A 22,541-nucleotide genomic window follows, 5' to 3' on the forward strand; every position below is an offset into this window, starting at 1 on the left:
AAACTGAGCGGGTCAGGCAACACCTGTGGAGAGAAATGTACAATCGACTTTCCGAGACGAGATCTTCATTTGAACTGTCTCAACCCGAAATGTCGATTCTCCATTTCCCTACACAGATGCTGCCTGACTCGCTGTGTTCCTCCAGCAGCTCGTTTTTATTTTTCACGAGGTCTAAAGAGAGTCTGGCCTGGTAGTACAACGGTAGTTAGTAATGATTTGTAGTCACTGTTAAAATAGTTCATGCCATGAAAGTGGGGGTGTGGAGAGAATTTTGTGTTGTGAGGATGCAGTGCTGATGACCGACCCGTGGCTGCAGGAAAAAGCACAGGACTGGACATTCTACGTCATAGGGTGGAAAATGTTATTTTCGGTGAGGTCCTGATTTCAACAGCCCTTCGTGAAGAAACTCCCTGACTTAACCCATATCCGTCCCGGCTCCAATGGAAGGCCCGGTTCCATCAGTCTGGACAGAGCCCAAAAGTTACTGTGTTTATCAAAATAAACTTTATTCACAATGAAATACATCCTGGGTGGATTCTCCCAACCACTGAGCACATCGACATGAAACGCTGTCGGAGTAGAGCAGCTTCCATCATCAGAGATGCTCACCACCCAGGCTAGGCTCTTTTCTCGCTGCTGAAATCAGGTAGAAGGTACAAGAGCCTCAGGACTCGCACCAGGTTCAGGAACAGTTACTACACCTCAGACACTAGGCTCTTGAACAATACAGGAGAAATACACTCGCTTGCCCATCCATTCAGATGCTTCTGCAACAAGTTATCACACTGGGCCTTTCTCAGAATTAGCGAAATAAGAGGTGTTCTGACCGGGACAGACTTATTTTCATAGAGTATTTACAGGGTAGGGGCAGGATTGATGGCTCCCCTGGCTGGGAGGGTCTCACAGACTAAAAATCCAAGGTCCCCACCCAGAGTGCAGTGAATCTTTGGACATTTCACAAATTGATTCTGCGAATAAACTGTGATTGACATCTCCAGTTCCCGACCGCAGTCCGTCCACACACACACACACACACACACACACACACACACACACACACACACACACACACACACACACACACACACACACACACACACACACACACACACTTTCGTACCGTGTTCTGTGACACCTACGGAGTGACTTGATTAAAACAGACCCCTCCCCCCACTAGACTGCTCAATTTCATGGCATGTGTTCGGGTTGGGGATTGGTCCTGGATGAGTCCCCAAATGATCTGCTTTTGCGCTCGAAGCTGACCGGAGTTTGGAAACGGGAGCGAGTGGGCCCGGGGAAAGGCCGGAGATCGAAGTTGCATCTCTGGTAAAGGCTGCAACACGGACCGGGATCTTCAATCCTTCAGATGACAGAGATGAAGAGACGGGCGGAGATGCCGAGAGATGTTTCAGACACACGGAGTGAGCTTGGTATTTCCCCGCTGTAGATCGGGGCCTGTTATCTGACCCGACCCCTGCTTCTGGGAGACACGAGCTGCCCCGCAGCGGCTGCCGATGGATCTCCGGAGCTCTCACCGCTCCCCTGTGCAATCCGAACGGCTGAAAACCAAGGGAGAACAAGGCGCAAAGGTAAACTCTTGCTTTAGAAAATAAGAAACAGGAGTAGGCGTGGCCGTTCGGCCCTTTGCAGACGTTCGGCCTTTCACTCAGAACGTGGCTGATCTTTGAATTCAGCTCCACTTTTCTACAACGTTCCCACCATCGGAGAGCCCCTAAATTTGCCCTTTGAATTTAGAAACCATGTGGAGATAATTCGAAAGAATCACTGCCCTCTGGGTGGGGAAAATTCTCCTCATCTCTGTCTTGCTGAGTTAACAGCTGATGTTGTGACTCCTGCTTCCTCACCTCAGCCGGTGGAAACGTCATTCCTGCCCCTACCCTCTCAATACTTGTGGGACGTTGTCGGTCTCAGTCAGACTACTTGTTATTTTTCTAATTTTGAGACAGGCCTCTGGAAGGGAGACCAGACCTGTCACAGTGTTCCGTGTACGCTCTCACCAGGCCACCATGCAGAGGAGATCTTTATTCTTTTATTCAAAACTTCCTTCCCATTCAGAGAACATAGAATAGTACAGCACAGTACAGGCCCTTCATCCCACAACGTTGCGCCGACCCTTAAACACTGCCTCCCTTATAACCACCCACACCTTAAATTCCTCTGTATACCTGTCTCGTAGTCTCTTCAATTTCACTAGTGTATCTGCCCCCACCACTGACTCAGGCAGTGCATTCCTCGCACCAACCACTCTCTGAGCAAAAAACCTTCCTCTTATATCCCCCTTGAACTTCCCTTCCCTTACCTTAAAGCCGTGTCCTCTTGTATTGAGCAGTGGTGCCCTAGGGAAGAGGAGCTGTCTGTCCACTCTATCTATTCCTCTTAATATCTTGTATACCTCTATCATGTCTCCTTTCATCCTTCTTCTCTCCAAAGAGTAACGTCCTAGCTCCCTTACTCTCTGATCATAATGCATACTCTCTAAACCAGGCAGCATTCTGGTAAATCTCCTCTGTACCCTTTCCAATGCTTCCACATCCTTCCTATAGTAAGGCGACCAGAAATGGACAGAGTACTCCAAGTGTCGCCTAACCAGAGTTTTATAGAGCTGCATCATTACCTAGCGACTCTTAAACTCTAATGATATTGTCCTATAACAAGGAGCATCAGACGGGGAGCTCCAGGTTTTAGAATGGGCACTACTAAAACCATTTTCAATGAGGAAAGTAGATGGCCAATCCCCCGAATACGATTCAAAAAGATAATAATTTCACAAAAGAAAATTACATATATTCCTGTTGAATGAAGAATTTTTATCACAATTTCCTCAGACATTTTATTGCCATTCTCAACTCTATACCTTATTACTCTATACACTATACCCCATTCCTTATAAAACTGGCAACACCACCCCTCTACAAACTAACCTGTCAAGCCTAACGAAAATATAATCCTGCACAGGAATAAAAACTTAAAATGTTCTGGTTCCCTGAACAGAGATAACATTGGAAATATCTGACAAATTAGAAATAAACATCTTAAAGTCTATAAGAATAAATTGTAAATCAGATTTCTTGCATTTCATTGATATATTTTAGTACTATTATGTATGTTCCCAAGTGGACTGGTATACAGATACCCCACACAACAAAACTTCATTTAAAGCTTCCCACAGAACACCAGTTACACCAAGATACCTTTCTGCAGCTTTCACAATAATTTTAATTTCCTCAGTAAAATGAGATGTCTGAGCAGTACAATTCACCACATTGGTTATAAACATCACAAACTTCATTTTATCCAGCGGTGAAGTATCTTTGGTGAGAGAACTGTGATACCGGCATATATCCACTGACGTCACAGTCTGTTCTCTGAGTGGGATCACTTTATCCAGTTTACCTGCTCTGCTTGCTGTACTTGTCCTTGAACAGGCCCTTCTGCTCACTGTGTTGTTCTGAACCCATTGAACTGGTCATTTCATGCCTTACTAAACCAATCCCTTCTGCCGACACAAAGAACACATCCCTCCATTCTCCTCACATTCACGTGGGATCTAATAGCCTCTATAAAGCTATGCAGAGAAAAGATACAAATTACACTAAATTACATAATACTTAAATAGTGCAAAAAGGACCAATGAGGATATGTTTCCCATTTCTCTTGAAGTGCATGCCCACTGGCATTGGACATTTCCTCCTTAGAGAAAAGATCCCGGCTGTCCACTCTGTCTGTGCCTCTCACATTCCTGTAAACGTCTGTCAGATCTCCCTCAGCCTTTGCTACTCCAGAGAAAATACCCCGAGATTTGCTAGTCTCACTTTATCCCGGCAGCATCCTGTGAAACCTCTTCCACTCACATTCCAAAACCTCTGCATTTTTCCTATATGAGAATGCAATTCTCCAGATGCAACATAATTGCCTGACACTGGAACCAGTATCTGGAGTTGTGAACTCGGATTCCAAGATCCCTCTGTAGATCAACACTGTCCAATCTCGCCCTATGAATATAACAGCAAGAGGATAACGCTGAGCCTTTATAAAACACTAGTCAGGCCGCACTTGGAGTATTGTCAACACTTTTGGGGCCCACATCTCAGACAGGATGTGTTGTCATTGGAGAGAGTCCAAAGAAGGTTCAGAAGGATGATTTTGGGAATGAAGGGATTAACATACGAGGAGCATTTGGCAACTTTGAGCATGTACACCACGGAATTCTGAAGAATACAGAGGGGATCTCATTGAAACCTGCTGAATGTCAAAAGGGCCAGATAAGGTGGATGTGGAGAGGTTGTTTCCGATGTTGGGGTTCGCAAGATCTAGAGGGCACATCCACAAAAATGTTGGGCCAACTTTTCAAACAGAGGTAAGTTGGATTTTTTTTATTAACCAGGGGGTATTGGATCTGTGGAATGCTCTGCCATAGGCTGCAATAGAGGCCAAGTCTGTGAGTATATTTAAGGCGTAATTTGAACATTTCCTAATCGGTCAGGGCATCAGACGATATGGTGAGAGGTCAGGTGTATGGAATTGAGTGTGATCTGGGATCAGCCATGACAGAAAGGCAGCAGATTCAATGGGCTGAATGGCCTAATTCTGCTCCTATGACTTAAGATCTTATGGACACATGCTCCCTCAATCATGATGAATCTCCTCTGCAGTTTTCAATCACAAAACACCCTTTGTATAGAATGCTAAGCGGAACTGAATGCAACTTTTCAAGAACGTTGTCAAGTCAGGCAGCATCTGTTGAGGGGAATAGAGTCGATGGTTGGGACAGAACCCCTCCTTTACGGCACTAACACAGGCCCTTCGGCCCAACTTTTCCATGCTGTCCTCCTGTCCATTTAAACTAATCCCTCCGCCTGCTTTTGATACAGAACATAGAAATCTACAGCACATTACGGCCCCTCGACCCACAATGTTGTGCCGACCATGTAGCCTACTCCAGAAACTGCCTGTGCTCTTCATTTAATATCGAACTCAAACAGTGAACAGACACAACACAGCCTCAGCCATGAATTTAAAGGGCAGGTGTTGCAACAGTTTGAGCTTCATACCGGGGGCCACGGAGCAAGCAGGGTGTCACAAAGGGAGGAATGTGGGAGTGTTGTATCTCTGAGCCCAGCTGCGTGTGTTTGTGTATCAGAATCAGGTTTAATATCACCGGCATATGTGGTGAAATTCGTTGTTTGTGACAGCAGTACATTGAATTACATAGTAATAAAAACTATAAATTACAATCAGTATGTATACCATTAAATTTAAATGTCAATGCAAAAAGAGACGGGGAATACTGAGGAAGTGTTCATGGGTTCATTGTCCATTCAGAAAACTGATGGTGGAGGGAAGAAGCTGTTCCTGAACCGGTGAGTGTGTCTCCAGGCTCCTGTACATCCTCCTTGATGGTAGCAATAAGAAAAGGCATGTCCTGGGTGATGGGGGTCCTTAATGATGGATGCCACCTTTTTGTGGCATCATCTTTTGAATGTGTCCTGGATGCTGTGGGGTCCAGTGCCCATGAAGGAGCTGGCTGAGTTTACAACTTTCTGCAGCATTTTCCGATCCTGTGCAGTGGCCTCTCCACACCAGGCAGTGATGCAACCAGTTAGAATGCTCTTCACAGTACATCTGTAGAAATTTGCAAGTGTCTTTAGTGACAGACCGATTCCCCTTAATCTCCGAATGAAATATCGTCGATGTTGTGCCTTCATTGTAACTGCATCAATATGTTGGGCCCAGGATAGTTCCTCAGAGATGTTGACAGGCAGGAAATGGAAACTGCTCACCCTTTTCACTTCTGATCCCACGGTGAGGACTGGTGTGTGTTCTGTTATGTGTGCTGAATGAGCCAGATGGAAATGGGGTCCAGAGCTAACCCCCCACCCCCCCGGGACCTATGCTGCCAATGAGATAGAGAGGTGAAGAACAGAGGTAGAGGCATCTGCTACAGATAAGAGAGAGAGAGACGAATGATTTAAGTATTATGGCTTCTTCACTAATGGAAAGGTAAACAATCTTTTGGCTACAAGGACACCTCTTTGCTCGTTCACATTCTTGCTGAGACAGCAGGGAGTGGCCAAGTTTGATGGACATGGACATATTGAGCTGATGGGTGGCTGATACCCCGTCATTGGGGATAAAAGACGGGGCTGCCGAGACACCCACAGACGCACCTGTGGACACTGAAAGAGTGTTGTGCACCCGCAGGAAGGTGGGGGCCTGGAGGATCGGTTCAGGAGAATCGGTCCGGTGTACGGTGGATGAAGGCAGACCGGTGGGGGCTTGTGTGTGTTTCCACCCTCGCCTGGGTGACGGGTCCACCACCAAAGAACGATGTAGACTGGAACGGAAGGTTCATAATCGGTGGCTCCAACGGTACAACGGAACAAGAAGACGACGGAAGGTTTGCCTGCTGCAGCTGCTCAACTCTTGCTCTCTCTCTCTCTCTCTCTCTCTCTCTCTCTCTCTCTCTCTCTCTCTCTCTCTCTCTCTCTCTCTCTCTCTCTCTCTCTCTCTCTCTCTCTCTCTCTCTCTCTCTCTCTCTCTCTGTCCAACAATAGCAACACAACACCTACCTCAGCACGAGCTGAACTGAACTCTATATTCTCATATGACAATTCATTTACCCCTAGACTTTTTAGAGCTTGTTTTTTTACTGTTGATTATTATTCTTACACTTCTGTTTTTATTATTGCTAACCTGTTTTATATGTATATTTGCATTTTTGATATTGTATTGCTTAGTTTACTAATAAACACCTTTTGTTACAGTACCACCAGACTCCAACGTATCCTTCCATTTCTGTTGGTCTGTTAACCCAGTTACGGGGTACGTAACAGTTCCTTCGACTTCCCCTTCCTGAATCCACAATCAATTCCTTTGTCTTCATGATGTTGAGTGCAAGGTTGTTGCTGCGACACCACTCAACCTGCTGATCTATCTCACTCCTGTACTCCTCCTCGTCACCATCTGAAATTCCACCAACAATAGTTGTGTCATCAGCAAGTTTATAGATGAGCCTAGCCACACAGACCTGGGTGTAGAGAGAGTAGAGCAGTGGGCTGAGCACGCATCATTGAGGTGTGCCGGTGTTGATTGTCAGCAAGGAGGAGATGTTATTTCTGACCCACACGGACTGTGGTCTCCTGGTGAGGATCCAGTTGCAGAAGGAGCTACAGAGGCCCAGGTTTTGGAGCTTGTTGATTACAATTGAGGGTCTGATTGTGTTGAACGCTGAGCTGTAATCAGCAGCCTGGCTTGTGTATTGCTATTGTCTAGGTGATCTAAGGCTGAGTGGAGAGTCAGTGAGATTGCATCTGCTGTAGATATATTTTGGCGATCGGCAAATTGCAGTGGGTCCAGGTCCATGCACAGACAGGAGTTGATTCTAGCCATGACCAACCCCTCAAAGCACTTCATCACAGTAGCTGTGAGCGCCACTGGGGGATACTGATTGAGGCAGCTCACCCTGCTCTTTTCGGGTTCTGCTATGATTATCACGTATGTGTGTGTGTGTGTGTGTGTGTGGAGGCTTCCCAGTCCGATTGAGGAATGTTTCCAGTAACTGTGGTGCCTCTAAAGAGGGGTCACAGTGACAGGACGACCATTCAGATCAGAACAAAATTCCTCTTTGAGGAATCTTGTCTTTGAGAGAAACATTCACATATTCAAATGACAATTTAAAATTTCAAAGTAAACGTATTATCAAAGTACACGCATGTCACCATGTACAATCCTGAGATTCATTTTTCTGTGGGCAAACTCAGTAAATCAAAGATCCACAACAGAATCCGTAAAGGACTGTTCCCAACAGGACGGACGAGGGAAAAACAAAACAAAACAATATGCAAAAAAGCAACGAACAATGCAAATACAAATTTAAAAACAAGATATATAAATAAATAATAAATATTAATATCGTGAGATGAAGAGCCTCGAATGTGATTCCAAAGTTTTGAGGTTGCTGACCCTCTCCACCTTTGATCCCCGATGAGGACTGGCTCATGGACCTCCTGTTTCCTGCCTCTGGAGTTAATAATCAGCTCTTTGCTCTTGCTGACATTGAATGAGAGTTTGTTATAAGACCACAAGTTACAGGAGTATAATTAGGTTATTTGGCTTATGGAGTTCGCACCGAAATTTCATCATGACTGATTCATTATCCCTCTCAGCCCCAATCTCCTGCCTTCTCCCCGTATCCCGTCATGCCCTGACCAATCGAGGATCTATGAACCTCTGCCTTAAATATTAATAATGACGGCCTCCACAGTTGGCTGTAGCAAAGAATTCCAAAGATTCACTAATCCCTGGCTTAAGAAATTCTTTCTCATCGCCATTCCAAAAGGACACTCCCACAGCCTTTACACAGGCTTTCCAATATTCGATAATTTTCAATTAGGTCACTCTCGTTCTTCTGAATTCCAGTGAATCCCGGCCCAGAGCCGTCAGAAGCCCTTCAAATGACAAGCCGTCAAATCCCGGAATCATTTTCGTGACCTTCATTTGAACTCTCTCCAGTTTCAACACATCCTCTCTAAGATAAAGGACTCAAAATGCTCCCATTCCTCCAAGTGAGGCCTCACCAGTGAGTTACAAAACCTCAGAATTGCATCCTTGCTTTTATATTCAGGTTCTCCTGAAATTAAATGCTGACATCGCACTTGCCTTCCCCACTATAGACTCAGACTGCAAGTTGGCTTTGGGGGATGCTGCATAATTACTCCCAAATCCCTTTAATCCTCAAATGGTTGTGTCTCCATTTGGGGAAAATACCAACGCTTTCATTTCCTCTACCAAAGTCATGACCATACATATCCTGGCCTTGTATTTCATCTGTCACTTCTTCGCCCATTCTCTTAATCTGTCTAAGTACTTCTGTGGCCTATTTCCTCAAAACTATCTGTCCCTCCACCTATTTTCGTATTGGCTGCAAACTTTGATCAAAACAGTCAATTCATCAAAATTATTGACATAACACAAATCCCTGTGGAACATCATTAGTCACCGGCAACCAAGCAGTAAAGTTTCCCTTTATTCCCACTGTTTGCCTCTTACCAATCAGCCACTGCTTTATCGATGCCAGCATATTCCCTGTAATACCATGGGCTAAGTAGTAGCTTCTGTGGCTCCTTGTCAAAGGTTTCCTGAAAATCCAGATACACAGTATCAACCGATTCTCCTTTGTCAATGCTGATTGTTATTTCTTCAAATAATTCCAACAGATTTGCCAGATCTAAGATTGTCCCGTGAGACGAAACGAGTAGCTCACTTGTGCAGCGGACCAGCAGTCCTCGAAGTTCTTGTAGTCTTGTGATCATATAAAACACATTAAGCAGAGAGAGAAAAACAAAACACCTTTAGTTTGCCCCAAGAGGACGCAGAGTCCAAAAGCTTTGCAAACTTAATGATGTCTCCAAGGCCTGGACTTGCAGAGTTCAGAGGAATGAAACATATCAATCATTGAAAGCACAGAAAACACAGTGGAGAGCTGGAGAGGGAGATGTGAGAGTTGTTTGTGTGTGCATGTGTGTGTGTGGTGCATGCGTTTGTGTCTCCTTTTGTGTCTGTGCGTGTGTTTCTGTCTCTATGTGTCGTCTCTGCGTGCTAGTATGCGTTTGAGTGTCTGTGTGTGTATTTGTGTCCGTGTGCGAGTTTGTTTCTATTATTGTGTGTCAGTGTGCATGTGCTGTATATGTGTTTGTGCGTGCACGTGTGTGTATCTCCATGTGTGTGTGTCTGTGTTTCCTGTGAGTCTCAGGGCCTGTGTGCACATTTATGTCAATGTGAGCCTCACTGCGCGAGCATGTGTGACTTGGTGTGTGAGTGTGTTTTTGTGAGAGAGTGTATGACTGTGTGTCTGTGAGTATGTGTATGTGTGTGAGTGTGTCTGTGAATGTGTGTGTGTGTGTGTGTGTGTGTGTGTGTGTGTGTGTGTGTGTGTGTGTGTGTGTGTGTGTGTCACTCTGCCTCTGGATGGATGTCTGTGAGTTTTTGTGCCTTTGCTCACATTTGAAATTAAACTTATTCTGACAGTACAGATACTTAACCACATACAGACATGATATTCATTTTCTTGCTGGCATCCACAGTCGAACAGAAAAATACAACAGAATCGATAAAAAAAAAACTCCACACGAAGACTGACAAACTGATCATTTTGAGACGATGAGTTGCAGAGGCCTGGAAAATGTGTCCACACGTGTGGGACCTGTTTCCCCCGGGCAGCGGCGAGAAGAGAGCGTGATCTGAGTGGGTGGGGATGGTTATCATTGATGCTGCTTTCCTGTGGCCGCGCTCCTTGTAGATGTGCTGAATTTCTCTTTGCTGGGCTGGGAAGTGTCCAGCACTTTCTGTAGATCTTTCCGTTCTTGGGAACTGGTTTCTGTCGCGGGCTGTGATGCAACCAGTCAGGGTATTGTCTATCATGCATTTACTGAAGTTTGACAAAGTTTTGGACAACAAGCTGAATTTGTGCAACTTCTCAAGCAGTGGAAGTGCTGTGCCTTCTCTGTGACAACACTTACGTGTCAGCTCTCTGAACTGGTAGCACCAAGGCATTTAAAGTCACCGGCCCTGTGGAAGAACATTTGAAATATAAAGCCAGAAGAGCTGTGTGTTGTTAAAGTTTTGTGGCCTTGTGGATTGTTCCCAGATATAAACACAAGCTGGTTTCCCTGTAACTCAGAGGGTGGGGAGTGGAGAGAGGGGGAGGGGGCAGAGAGGGTTAAGAGTTGTGTGCTGTTAAAGCTTTGTGACATTGCCCATGGCCTGTATTTATCCAATTCAGTTGCAAGCCTGCAAAACTAAGATTATTGTGCTGGCCACATCCCCTCAGTAGGGCGATAATACAGCTGTACAGATGAGATAAGTGTCGACGGGTGGGAATGAACGTTTTGAACTGACTCCTCTGTTCTGACAAGGTCACACTCACTTGTCCGCTGCTGGATTCAAACACGAGCTGACTTCCCTCTAACTCAGAGGGTGGAGAGTGTGGGAGAGTGGGGGGGAGTGTGGGGGAGAGATGTAGAGAGAAGGTGAGGGTGGCAGAGAGAGAAGGGGATGGAGGGGGAAGGAAGGGTTAACAGTTGTGTGCTGTTAAAGCTTTGTGACTTGACAGCCTGTATTTATCCAGTTCAGTTGCAAGCCTGCAGAACTAAGATCACTGTGCTGACCACCACCCCTCAGTAGGGCGATAATACAGCTGTACAGATGAGATAAGTGCAGACGGTTGGGAAAGAACATTCTGAACTAACACATCTGTTCTGCTAAGGACACACACACTTGTCTGCTGCTGGATCCAAACACAAGCTGATTTCCCTCTCACCCAGTTCCACAAATGTGGAATCTCAATGATCTTGTGGTAAAATAAATGGTTTTCCACAATGACTGTGTGTTTCCTTTTTTATTGCCGCATCGGATCCGGAGTAACAATTATTGTCTTTTCCTTTCCGGTTGTGTACGGAAAATGGCATCAAAGGCAGGTGCGCTGAGAAACAGACTTGCAGCAGCGTCACAGACACATGGCAAAGCCGCGGTCACAACAACATCAACACAAGTTATTCAAACATTTTACAGGAAGGAGCTCAAATAGAACAAAAATATTTAGAGCACAGTGGTCAGACTGTTCACAGTACAAGATCGCACTCATAGTGTTCAAAACTAAAGTGTTCAGTTCCAGATAAAACGGAAAACCAGCTTCCTGTCCGTAAAAATGAATGCAACTGATTGTCACAGACAGGAGAAAATCTGCTGATGCTGGAAATCCAAGCAACACACACAGAATGCTGGAGGAACTCAGCAGACCAGGCAGTATCGATGGAAAAGAATGCATTCGACGTTTCGGGCCGAGGCCATTCACAAAACTTGACTTTAGACCATCCAATAGATTTAACACTTCTGATATCAGTCTCACCGGCCTATAATTGCCTGGCTGAGAACAGAAGGTGGTGAATGTGTTGAATTCGTTGCCACAAGTGGATGTGCTGATAGGTGAGGAAGTGTAAATATGGCGGAGGCTGATAGGTTCTCGATCACTTAGGGCGTGAATTGTTCCGGTAGGAGGCAGAAGAATGGATTCGGGAGGGAATTTGTCAGCCATGATGAAATGGCGGGGCATACTCGATGGAACGAATGGACTGATTCTGTTCCTATGTCTTGTGGTTTAAACACTTATTTACCTCCCCCCACTTTCCGGTTTCTGCCGAGATCGCTCCCTTTATTTCTCCTTTTCCACTGTTGTCCCTCCTGGCACTGATCCCTGAAAGTGAGAGAAATACTACACCTGCCCATTCATCTCCTCCCTTACTCCATTCATCGCCCAAAGAGGTTCTTCCAGGTGAGACAACGCTTCCTCTATTGCATACGCTGCTCCTGATGCAGCCTTCTGTATATTGGTGAGACCCGGCGTAAATTGGGGGGATCGTTTTGTCTCGCACTTCCTTTTCAGCTGCCATAAGTGGAACCTCCCTGTGCCCAAACAATTTTATTCCTATCATCATTCCCGTTCCAACATGTCGGTCCATGGCTTCCTCTTATGCCATGATGAAGCCCACCTCCGGCTGGAAAAACAGCACCTTATATTTTCTTTAAATAACCTCCAACCAGATGGCATGAGTAGCGATTTCTCCTTCCAGTCAACTTTATCCTTCCCCCTCCCTTCATCTTCTCTCCCCCAATCTGGCTTTTAACTCTTCTTCTCACCTGCATATCACTCCTCCTTCCCTTTCTCCCATGGTCCATCCTCTCCTCTCCAATCAGATCCCTTACCCTCCAGCCCTTGATCGTTCCCACCCAACTGACATCACGATTCACCTTACATCTATCCTCCTCCTTCTGCCCCGCCTTTTTATTCTGGCCTTTCCCCTTCCATTCCAGTCCTGAAGAAGTGTCTCAACTCGAAACGTCAGCTGCTGATTTATTTCATAGACGGCTGCCTAACCCGCTGAGTTCCTCCAGCAATTTCTGTGTGTAACTTTCCCTCCTGGTGGTGTCTGCCGGAATGGAAGGTCCCTAATGGACAACACTTCTACCTGGTGAGTCCAGCAACAAAGACAGGTCTGCTGTAGCCAACACTTAAACGTGGTGGTGTCCTGCCGCAATGACAGTTACGCTGTGAACAACACTCCCACCTGGTGGTGTCCCGCCGCAATGACAGTTCCGCTGTGAACAACGCTCCCACCTGCTGGTGTCCAGCCGCAATGATCTCTCCACTGTGGACAACACCCAACAGTTGACAGACGACAGTCAACGTTTCGTAAAATGTCACTTCATCGGACCGGAAAGGACGGGGATAGATGCTAGAATGGTAAATTGAAGAAAGTGGTAGAAGTACAAACTGGCATTTGGTAGATGAGGGACAAGGTTGGTGGGAGGTGATGGAACTGGACTCAAGAGGCTGGGAGATGAGAGCTGGAAAAGTTAAAGAGCGGCAGAAGAACGAATCTAATGGAGGAGTAGAGTGGAACACTGACGAAAGGAAGGATGTGTGGAACCAGAGAAAGGTGATGGGTAGACGAGAAGAGACGGGGTGACGGGGTAACTAGTAGCACACACAAAATTGCTGAAGGAACTCAGCAGGCTGTGCAGCGTCTTTGGAAGGGAGCATAGTCGACGTTTCTGGCCGGGATCCTTCAGCAGGACTGAGGAATAAAATGAGGAGTCAGGCTTAGAGGTTGTGGGGATGAGAGGAAGAAACACAAGATGATAAGTGCAACCGGAAGGAGGTAACAGAAACTACCCATAATCCTCCAAATGAAGCGACAACAACCTCTTATACAACTGTAACCCCCTGGGTCGCCTCAGGCTCACTCAGCTCGTTCTCGTTTAGGGGGAGCAGCCTTCGGTCCCGCCAAACTGGGTAATCACCTGGTGTGGATGCTGTGTGATGTCCCCGCCTCGCCCAAAAACAGACAGTACACGATATGCGATTAAATGAGTACAATTTATAAAAGTTACTATAACTAAGTGATTAATAGCGATACAGTACATATGAAGGAAAAAAAAATAAAGAAAAGGCGCCAAACTTATCAAAGTCCAAACAACTTCGTTGGAGCTCAATTACTGAAGTCTTCTGGCCACCATTCGATCCCCTCCGAACTCCTCGACTCGCAGCTTAGGACCATCCGAAGTGGTCAACTCCTCTCCTCGGAGCACCTCCTGGCCTTGGACCCCCGCTTGGGGTCCGTTCCTCGCCCAGCTTACAGCATCGCGTCCTCTCTCTCTCAACCCCTCGCGCCGATCTGCCCAAAAGCCCGCCAACAATAGCTTACAGACTCAGAAGAGAGAACAACATTAATCCCAATTGGTTAACAAATGAATATAATTCTCATTATCAGTAAATTTTAACCCAAACAAGCTTCCAGCACTCTCTCGTAACAAAGAAGCATTCCTACTTCTAACAAAACAAAGAAGTCATTTTGATTACATACACAGTAACAAAGAAAAAGAAGAAATCCCCTTTACACAACTTAATCATAGCCCCCATCTCCTGTACTCAGCACCTTGATTTATGGTCCAAAGTACCAAAAGCTTTCTACACCACCCAATCTACTTGTGAAACCACTTTCAGGTAATTATGAATCTGTGTTCCCAGATCCCTCTGTTCTACCGACTGCTCACCGTGTCTTCACGCACACCGAACCGCTGATACCTTCATTTACAGATTAGATTATCCAAGTGAGAATAATTTCAATCTCTTCACAAAATGGCGCCTGAACCATAAAAATGCAAGAACAGAGGTCAAAGTTCAAATTGAATGTACAAAGGAAACGACCTTGAGATCCGTCAGAGCTACAAAGCAGCAGACATGCACATTGGATTATCCCAGAGCAATAAGCCTTTTAAATAGACCACAAAGCGGCTGCCTCCACCTGAGAAAGTAACTGAACGTTCAAAGTGCATTATTATTACAGTATCTAAAAATGCAACAACTGAGAGTCGTCACACCTCCAAATCCCGAGAACTCGGAAATACGTGCGCACCCCCAAGCCCATGATCATGCTCCAAAACCACCGATTCCCCAAAATCCGTGTGCACACCTAACTCTGGCAACATTCTCAATTCCACACCCACACCCAGATACGTGAGCACTCCGAAATCCACATGCAAACCCATACTGGACAATAGACAATAGGTGCAGGAGTAGACCATTCGGCCATTCGAGCCTGCACCGCCATTTTGAGATCATGGCTGATCATCTACTATCAATACCCGGTTCCTGCCTTGTACCCATATCCCTTGATTCCCCTATCCATAAGATGCCTATCTAGCTCCTTCTTGAAAGCATCCAGAGAACTGGCCTCCACTGCCTACCGAGGCAGTGCATTTCAAACCCCCACAACTCTCTGAGAGAAGAAGATTTTCCTTAACTCTGTCCTAAATGACCTACCCCTTATTCTCAAACCATGCCCTCTGGTACTGGACTCACCCAGCATCTGGAACATATTTCCTGCCTCTATCTTGTCCAATCCCTTAATAATCTTATATGTTGCAATCAGATCCCCTCTCAATCTCCTTAATTCCAGCGTGTACAAGTCCAGTCTCTCTAACTTCTCTGCGTAAGACAGTCCTGACATCCCAGGAATTAACTCCCCCCTAGATCTGCGCACAGCCCCAAGTCCGTGTGCACCCCCGAGTCAGCATATGCCAGGGAATCCCCGTGCACCCCAATGTTTGCTGAAAGAACTGCAATTTCTACGCACATCCCCAAATCCCCGTGCACCCTCATATTCCACAAACCACTCCAAAATCAGCGCACGTCCTCAAATCTCTGTGTAACCCCAAAACCATGCTCATTACCGAAACTGTCGAGGCCCCTATGTCCACATTAGATATTCCCAGAGCAAGATTAATTTCAGGTAGATCAAAAACAGTTGATACCAACACAAAACCAAGAACAGAGCTCAAACATCAATATGCATTTATTATTAAAGTTTAAAAGAAACAGCCTTGAGAGTCGACACACCGACACCGCCGAATCAGTGTGCACCGGCAAAACAACCGACACTCCAAATTTCAAGTGCATTCACACTGTAAATGACAAACCCCTAAATCTGTTCACATCCATGTGCACCACCAAATCCGTGTGCACCACCAAATCCGTGTGCAACCCAAATCCGTGTGCACCCCAAATCCGTATGCAACCCAAATCCGTGTGCACCCCAAATCCGTGTGCAACCCAAATCCGTATGCAACCCAAATCCGTGGGCACCCCAAATCCGTGTGCACCCCAGTATCACCGAAAAAACCCGATATAGACACATATCCCAAATCGGTATGCACCGCACATAAGTGCGCACCGCGAATCTGTGCATAAGCCCACACAGGTGACTCTCCCAGAGCAAATCAGTTTAAACACTTATAAAAACCGCTCTCCCCTCCATGAAAAATATAAATCTATGAGTGCACCTTCAACTGAACTTTGCTCTTGCTATTTCCTTAAGGTGGAGGCAGCAATTTTGTGAATTATTTGAAATGATTTTTTTCTGGGATAACGAAATGTGTATGTAGGGGTGTCAGCGCGATTGCGGGTGCACACAGATTTGTGGATGTATGCAGATTTACTGTTGTGCCATCGAATATGGGGATGATCACAAATATGGGTTTGCACACTGTTTTGTGGGTGTCGGTGGATCTGGGTTAGTGACGAATCACAAGATTGATTCTGAAACTTCCCGGGCGTCTCACGGCTCATTATCCCTCACTGGCAGTCTCCCAACTCGGCGCCGAGTAACCCGCCTTTCTCCAGTCTCGTAAGACCAGGGTTTACACACCCCGGTCCCGCCAAATCCGTGAGATTAGGTTGTTCGCCCAGCCAAACCCCGGTTTGTGTGAATGACGTCTGATTTGCTGCCCCTGTTTCAGCTCGTCGCAGGAAATAATAATATTTATAAATTGCAGCTTAACTATGGAATTAGTCGAGGAAATAAAAAATAAAATTAAAAGGAGCCCATTATAATTAAACAGTCTAATCTTCCAAAAGTCATATTCCCCGATGCCTGGTAGACGACAGAACTTTGTCTCCGATTGTCTGCAGCGTCTACTCTCTTCATTATCTCCAACAATACCCCAAACACAGTTGGCAGTGAAACTTTTGCCAGAAAGTTATACTTTCCCACACCAGAAATCGTCGTGTCCTCATGACTTTGCTGGCCAATGTCGCACCAGGGAAACAGAGAGTTGCGCCTATTCCCCTGGTGAAATAAGTCACGACCATTTACAAATGGATTGGAGGTTCTGACGTCACGAAATTCCTTTGAGCACTGTGTTATTAATGAGGGGATGATACATCATTTCAATCCTCATGACAATTTCTGGTGTGGGAAAGTATAACGTCCCGGCAAAAGTTTCACTGCCAACAGTGTTTGAGATATTGTTGGAGATAACGGGAGCTGACGAATGTGACCATCCGGTGCAGGAGAAAAGGCTGGATGGGCGTTTATTTTGCCTGATACCGGTGTGTGTCTCTGTCTTTGGCCGACTTGTGCTCAGGACGCAGCTTTATTAATAAAATGAAGCACCGAGGAGACAGAATATTTCACCGCCCTAATTATCTGCTCCCTGAATTTTTACTGAGTCACCGCGTAAATAACTGTGTTTGTGCAGCAGCTGAAATCACAGATTTTTTGGAGACTGCGGATTTGGCGTTGTGACGTGTTTTAATTTCCGATACTTTTATAACCTCTGTACTTTGCCCTTTCAATTGGCGAACATAGATTTTGCGGTGCGCTCTTATTCGGGGATGTGTGTTGTTGAATATGGGATTGCACTCGAATCAGCGTATGCCAGCCGCTTTAGATTTACACAAGAATTCCGGGTTGCGTGCGAGTGTTTAATATCGAGTCAGCCGTTTTGTGTACTGTTTGAAAATGATTCTTTGGGATTAGCTAATGTGCATGTGGAGTTTTCAGCGGGTTGGTCTGCAAAATGATTATGGAGTGCGCTCCTGTTTAGGGATGCGCGCAGATTTGGGGGTGCACACGGATTTAGCGTTACAGCCAGATTCGGGTACGTCAGCCGGTCAGGAGTTGCAAACTGAGTTTCGGTTGCGTAAAGACAGCGATTCTCTGAACTATTTGAACGGATTTCAACTGTTCGGTAACCCATTATGCATGCGGGAATGCACACTGATTTGTGGATTGCGTAGATTTAGGGCAACCTTGTCAAATAGGGGGATGCCCACTGATTTGAGGGTGCCCGTTGAATTAGGAGTGAGTAGGTCAACATAGGGATTTTTTCGGATTTCGGGGTCTCTCAGAGTTGTGGTGTCTCCGGGTTTGGAGTTGTGACGTTTCTCGAGGTCGTTTCATTTATAGGTTCGTTCCTTACCAATGCACTGAAAAGATTCTTTCTCAGGAATAATCTAATGTGCACGTCGAGGTGTCAGACTGTTTAGGGCGGACAGGTTTGGTGTTGCATAAGAATTTGGGGGAGCACGAGGGGTGGGGAAGTCTGTGGATTTGGGTGTACACACTGATTTGCGGGTTGCTTGTGGATTTGGAGGAGTGCTCAGATTTGGGGGTGAACATGGATTTGGGGTGTACATGCGTTTGAGAATGCGTCGGCCAATATGGGATGCACAGATGTACACAGGGTTAATGGTATGTAGGCCCATATACGGGTTACACACCGATTTCCGGACGTGCGCAGATCAGATGTAGGGGTGTGTTGTCGAATATTGTGGTTCACTTGGATTGGGCGTGCATTCAGAATTGGGTGTGAATGAGCGGGTTGATAGTTTAATTAGAAAAGCTGTTAAAGATTCAACTCTAGATAAAGACCTTCCACTTTGCAAATCAGAACCTGCTTCTGGGTTTGAAGGGTTAAGAATTAGGGGCTTATGGTAAATCTAGTGGGACACTGGGCACAAGGGGAGACACATTTGCAGAATATTTCAGGGTGAAGGTGACCAGGTAGATAGAAATGAAATGCAGATTTCATTGCAATCGCTGGGGGCGGATATCTTTCATTTCAGTTGTGGGAATGAGTTTAATTTGATTCTCTCTATTGGGTTTCACTTGGTACAATTTGGAGCATTTTGGGGGGTAATTTAGTTTTCATTAGAACAAAGAAGCAGCGAGAGTTTTATTTCCCAATTCCCTGCACCAAATTCCAGTCCAATTAGTGGCGGGAATGCGCATTAAGTTAGAGTGTCAACCACCATGTATCCAAAGCCCGCCCTATTTATATTCACGTTAGCCAATCATTCAAGGAGAAGGCGGAAACTGGTGCGTTTGACATTGGATTTTCCAACCAGCATCAGACTAGAATTCCCGCTGTCTTGTGGGAAAGTCGGTCTGTGAGGTTGGTGGGCGGGAATAGGGATAGATGGACATATTCACAGACTAATGGGTGGCTGGCATTCCAGAGTAGTTCGTTGACTGACAGCTGGCCAGTCCAGGACAGTGGTTTGCCCCTCCCCAGAAACACACTACCCTAATGTCCCAGACCCTCCGGTCGACGGGACAGTCGGCCCCGGAATAACAACTGAGAGATCAGGCGGTGAATGTGAGGAGCTGACGTCCCGATTGGAGACACTGCGACCGCCTCCGGCTTGTGATCAGGACGCGGCTTTATTAATGAAATGAGGCACCGAGGGGACAGAATATTTCACCGCCCTAATTATCTGTTCCCTGAATTTTGACTGAGTCACAGCGTAAATAAATGTGTTTGTGCAGCAGCTGAAATCATTCAGCAAATTCGCGACGTAGTGAAAGATCAATTCAGAATCATTGAAATCGAATCCTTTTCCTGAGACTTGATAATATATGAAGTTTACAACCAGTGTCATCCACAGGAGGATGAAGCTGCCGGAGATGGTGAGGAGTAAAACCACAGACCTTCTCCTGCTCTGCATCTCCGGGTCACTGCGGTTCTCCCCCTTGCTCTGACCCTTCAGCCCCTTACGGACCCGACTGGCCAGTAAAATGTGACTGACTGTCAGAGCGTTGAGCAGCAGGATCACAGCGAAAGGGAGGAACGGAGTTAAAACCGTATCGAGCCAGTCATATCCTACCCACCAGGGGTCAGTGAAATAACTGTCCTTCAGTTTACAGAACCACGGTACATTGTTGATGATCACCCAGGGTTCCCATGTGAAGTATCGGGGAACGGTTCTCAGACAGGACAGCACGCCGGTTGTTGTCAGAACCACAGTCGCAGTTTTCCCGGTGCAATATTTTGTTTTCAGCTTCTGGCAGCAAGTGGCGACAAACCGATCAAAGGTGAAAGTGACGGTGAACCAGACAGAACAGTGTGTGGCTGTGAACCGCAATACAGCGATAACACTGCACACAGGGGTGATGTCCAGAAAACTCCACCGGAAGTAATAGATTCTGATCCGATTCAAAATGACGCTGATGACAATGGTCAGTAGATCCGCCGCTGCCATGGCAACCAGGTAGCGAGTGGTGCAGGTAGAGAGGCCGCACTTCCCCCGGGACAGGATCACAATCGCAACTAAATTCACTGTGTGTTGGGTGAGGGGGGGGGGGAAGAGTAGGAAGAGGGGGAGGGAGACGGGGAGAGGGGAGGGGAGGGGGAGGGCGATGGGGTGGGGGAGGGGGATCGGGTAGAGAGAGTGAGGGAGAGAGAGAGATAACAGACAGAGGGCATTACTGAAACAATTCTTCAAGGGATCGGGTTTCAGCAAATGGTCTGGAGCTCTACAGTCTATGAACAGCTGCTAATTTAATGGGTCACTGTCTCTAACCTGCCTTCTTCAGTGTGGGGATAAGACAATGTGCGGACAATCGTCGGCGATAAAAGCGATCTGCATGAACAACAAAGATCGGTGCTGATCCCGATTCCAGTCACTAACGTGACCGGTTTCACTGATTTAACCGTGACTAACCAGGCCCCTGGAAACTCAGCATCTGATGGGGCCGAGAAATGATACGGAGGGAAGCAACACACAAAAAGTACTGGAGGGATTCAGCAGCTCAGGCAGCATCCATGGAATTGAACAAACTTCGGTTTTGGGCCGAGACTTCTCTACAGGACGAAGCGGTGCAATTTACGACGCGTCTCAGAGGGAAAGCAGGAACAACCCAGTAACCTGAGGCTGAGCGGCTCCGTTAATGGATTAATTCTGCAGCGCAGTTCAATTCGATAACTCTCGTCAGCAGATCCGCGGACACTGGTTCAGATGATCAGACCCAATTATTAACGCGTACAACAAGCTGGAGGAGCTCAGCAGGTCGGACAGCATCCGTGGAAACGCGTCTCGGCCTGAAACGTTGACTGCTCGTTTCCACGGATGCTGTCCGACCTGCTGAGTTCATCCAGCTTGCTGTACGTGTTGCTTTGACCCCAGCTGTGTACTTTGTGTTTACAGACCCAGTTATTGACCGACAGGCAGTGAGATCCGACTGTGACAAACTCCACAGGGAGACATGAAACACAGGACCAGGGTTTCTCTCTGGTCAATAACTCAGAAACAGTGACCTTTACAACGTAAACCGATCCCAGTCCCAGCTTGCGGGAGAGCTGCCTGTCCCCACACTGGGACAACTCCGGACAAGGTGTCATTGAAGGCAAGAACAACGTTCGAGTCAATCCCATGAGTTGGATAAGAGACAGGAGTTTAGCTCCGCTTGTCATTAAATATGAAAAGTCAGAGTGTTGAACTGACAGGATCAATATCTCTGACGGATATTTCTACAATGATCATCAAGTTAGAAGCCTGTCAAATGATCATAAACAGATTCACATGGTTAGCACACAGAAATACCGAACATGAATTGCTCTGCTCACTCACCAGGAACTCCAATGGCGGCAATGAACACGTACAATATTTTCTCCACATTACTGTACCTATCGAACATTGCAGGCATTTTCTCTGTCCAGTGACCTGTCCCCACTGTGCTACAGGCGATCTCTCGGAATGAAATGTTAAGGCAGCACATGCCTGCGGTTTTTAATACCATTTAGCGACTCCACAGGGACACATTTCAACAATTTAACAATAACTGTTTTAAAATTATTTACAAAACAATTATGTCAGGCAGGTGCAATCCCCGTGGTGACAGATTGCGATTAAATAATTAACTAGTGCAATGTTTGGACTCTTTGTGTGAATTAGTTTGTCCCAACAAAGGTGACTGAACCTTCAGTGGTTTCTTATCAATTCAATGTGCTCCCACTGTAAATATGTACATCAATGGAGCCAACTGAGACACACGACATATTGAAGTAAATTATGCTCTTATAGCTTGTAAAATTGTATTGAATCACCTACTGTTACCATTCCCCTCGAGAGTATAAACACTTGGATTAGTTTGTGTTTGGGGGACTCTAACGAGGGGGTCGCCAAGAAAAGATCTGCTTGTGATGGTGAATAAACACTTTCACATCCACAAAACACGCCAACATCTTCACTGACATAGTCACAGTCAGAACATTTCGGTGCTCGTCCGGGACCCACCCTTAACCCTAATACATGGCCATAAAGTCTAGTAGGGGGTTGAGTGTGTTTCAATCATATCACCACGTATGTGTTAAAGAACACGGCGGAGCGCTGGAGAGGCGGA

General features: G+C 46.2%; 1 protein-coding gene across 1 annotated transcript in view; it reads right to left on the bottom strand.

Annotated features, from left to right (window-relative positions):
- LOC140724449 (zinc-binding protein A33-like) overlaps window positions 1-9,115 on the bottom strand; it is a 29,706-nt gene extending 20,591 nt beyond the window's left edge. Inside the window, exon 1 of the mRNA XM_073038900.1 lies at window positions 9,070-9,115. The gene's annotated coding sequence lies outside the window, so the exon portion shown is untranslated. The remainder of the gene's footprint in view (window positions 1-9,069) is intronic.
- Window positions 9,116-22,541: the final 13,426 nt, after the last annotated feature.

This window comes from Hemitrygon akajei, unplaced genomic scaffold (genome assembly GCF_048418815.1).
Source record: "Hemitrygon akajei unplaced genomic scaffold, sHemAka1.3 Scf000222, whole genome shotgun sequence".
NCBI classification, from domain to species: Eukaryota; Metazoa; Chordata; class Chondrichthyes; order Myliobatiformes; family Dasyatidae; genus Hemitrygon; species Hemitrygon akajei.